At 49.0% G+C, this 2642-nt stretch overlaps 1 long non-coding RNA gene across 1 annotated transcript; it reads right to left on the minus strand.

Moving 5' to 3' along the window:
• Positions 1–777: 777 nt before the first annotated feature.
• LOC147345272 (uncharacterized) lies at positions 778–2642 on the minus strand. The gene is made up of 3 exons (XR_015154779.1): positions 1897–2642; positions 1653–1786; positions 778–1214 (listed from the first exon to the last, which is right to left on the minus strand). It is a non-coding gene; the product is annotated as an uncharacterized LOC147345272 (long non-coding RNA).

Below are 2642 nucleotides of genomic sequence, written 5' to 3' on the forward strand. Positions count from 1 at the left end.
ACCCTGAATATTCATTGGAAGGACTGATGCTGAAGCTGAGGCTTCAATACTTCAGCCACCTGATGTGAAGAGCCGACTCATTAGAAACGACCCTGATGCTGGCAAAGATTAAAGGCAAAAGGAGAAGAGGCAGAGGATGAGATGATTAGATAGTATCACTGACTCAATAAACATGGTTTCTTCAAACTCCAGGAGATAGCAAAGGACAGGAAAGCCTGGCTGCTACAGTTCGTGGTGTCTCAAAGAGTCAGACACAACTGAGCAACTGAACAGCAGCTGTGCTAGATGTATATCACTGTGTAACAAATCATCCCAAATCTTAGCAGCTTAAGACAACACATATTTACTATCTCACGGTTTATGTGGGTCAGGAATTTGAACCTGGATTAATGGGGCCCTCTGCTTCAGGGTCTCTCACATGTTGCAATAAAGGTCTCAGCCAGGTTTTATCCTAAGGCTAGACTAGGGAAAGAGAAGGCAATGGCACCCCACTCCAGTACTCTTGCCTGGAGAATCCCAAGGATGGAGGATCCTGGTGGGCTGCAGTCCATGGGGTCGCTAAGAGTCAGACACGACTGAGCGACTTCACTTTCACTTTTCACTTTCATGCATTGGAGAAGGCAATGGCAACCCACTCCAGTGTTCTTGCCTGGAGAATCCCAGAGACGAGGGAGCCTGGTGGGCTGCTGTCTATGGGGTCGCACAGAGTCGGACACGACTGAAGCAACTTAGCAGCAGCAGCAGCAGCAGACTAGGGAACTCACTCACATGGTTGTTGGCAGAATTCAATTCCTCGTGAGCTGTTGGCAGAGGCTGCCCTCAGATCCCTGCCATGTGGTCCTCTCCCTAGGGGAACTTACAAGGTGGTGGCTTGATTTATCAGAGTGAGCAAGAGGGAGCATGTCAGAAAGAAGGAAATCCCAGTTTTTTGTAACTTTATCTCAAGGGCAACATATCGCTACATTCTACTGATTAAAACAAGTCAGTGGACCCAACCCACACTCAGGGAAGGGGATTACACAGAGATGTGAATACCAAGAGGCAGGGGTCGTTGGGGGCTATCTTAGAAGCCGCCCACCACAGTTACCCACCAGCGCCTTATGTGAATGGGTTGTCTGAGATATTTCACACCCGAGGCAATGAACGCATCAATAGTATACACGTGGGAGGATCCTGGGCTTCGCAGGTGCTGCAGTCGTAAAGAATCCGCTTGCCTGTGAGGGAGACACACAGGTTCAATCCCTGCGTCAGAAAGATCCCTTGGAGGAGGAAATGGCAGCCCACTCTGGTATTCTTGCTGGGAAATCCCATGGACAGAGGAGCCAGGTGGGCTACAGTCCGTGCGGTCACAAAGAGTCGGACACCACTGAGCACATTTTAGTCTTTTTAGGAGGACCCCAGAGGCATTGCTTCACCAGGAATTCACAGAAACCCAGATAGGGCTTTGGTTTTTCCCTGGTCATGAAACTCGGGGGCTCCTCACAGGCTGGATAGATTCAGCTGACCCCAGATTAATTTGAAAATTGTATCCAGGGTCATTAACAACAGATGCAGTGTCCAGCTAGCTATTCCTGAGTCAAATGTAAGAAGGATGCATCTTCATGACATCAGTAACAAATTTGATCAGATAAAGTAGGGCAGCATTAACTGACCTGATTCATCCCTACTGGAGGTGGACAGCCGCCCCAATCAAAGGGAGATTGGAGAAACTTCTTTGGGACTCCCTTTGCAGCCTTTGGAGAGTGCATTTTTTGACACTGGATGTTCTAAACGGATCAGTCTGGTCCTGGAAGGAAAGGCATAGCACACTCAAATGGGGTACTTGAAGAGAGTTCAATGAAGGGAAGATTGCAGAGTTGCAGGCAGGGTTAAGAGAAAATACGAGATGTAAATTACCCTGGAATTGTCAACAGTGGCAAGCTCTTACCACCGGGCTTAAAGGGGAATGGAGAGAGAGGCTTCTGGAATCCAGAGAGAGTTGCAGCTGTATGAAAGAGTCCCCCAAAAGAACCATGGCCTTCAAGGAGGATGGGACCCTCAGGCTGACAGAATGGGAGTCAGGACACTCCAATCGTCTGCCACGCCCCACTGCCCAACCCAGGTGGAAACCAGAGACAGTGGAGCCTACCCAGGATCTGGGACAGAGGGGAACTGATAAGAGTGGAAGGTGGATCTGGAGGTATGAGCAGAAAAATATCCAAACAAAACACCAGGCAGCTTGTTCTGAGCTTCTAAAAAGTGCAGAAGTCAAAGTAATTCTCCTGGGAAGGAGCAGACATCAGAAGGCTCTCCACAGCTGGTATTCCAACCAACATGGAGAAACACAAGGTAGCTTTTAAAATAAAGCCAGACTGAACTGGAGGCCTTGTTGGTAAGTGTAGGACAGGCAAGAGCAGGGCTTTGAGCCTGCTTCTGGATGCTGTAAGAGTGTCAGTCCTTGGGGAGCGTCGGGGAGTAAAGAACCATAATATCATGTTCCCAGGGATCCAATGAGCAGCCTTGCCTCTTAAGCTCCATTCTTTCATTGCTACAGCCCAGTACTTGACAAGACTGGCGGGGGTGTTTGACTACGGAGACAGTCGTGGACTATACAAACAAAGGGAAAAGCCCCCCTGTGTAAAGACCAGGGAGGCCTTTATAGG

The sequence above is a fragment of the Bos grunniens genome, chromosome 25 (assembly GCF_055505025.1).
Source record: "Bos grunniens cultivar Pamir isolate PY7600 chromosome 25, Bosgru_T2T1.0, whole genome shotgun sequence".
NCBI classification, from domain to species: domain Eukaryota; kingdom Metazoa; phylum Chordata; class Mammalia; order Artiodactyla; family Bovidae; genus Bos; species Bos grunniens.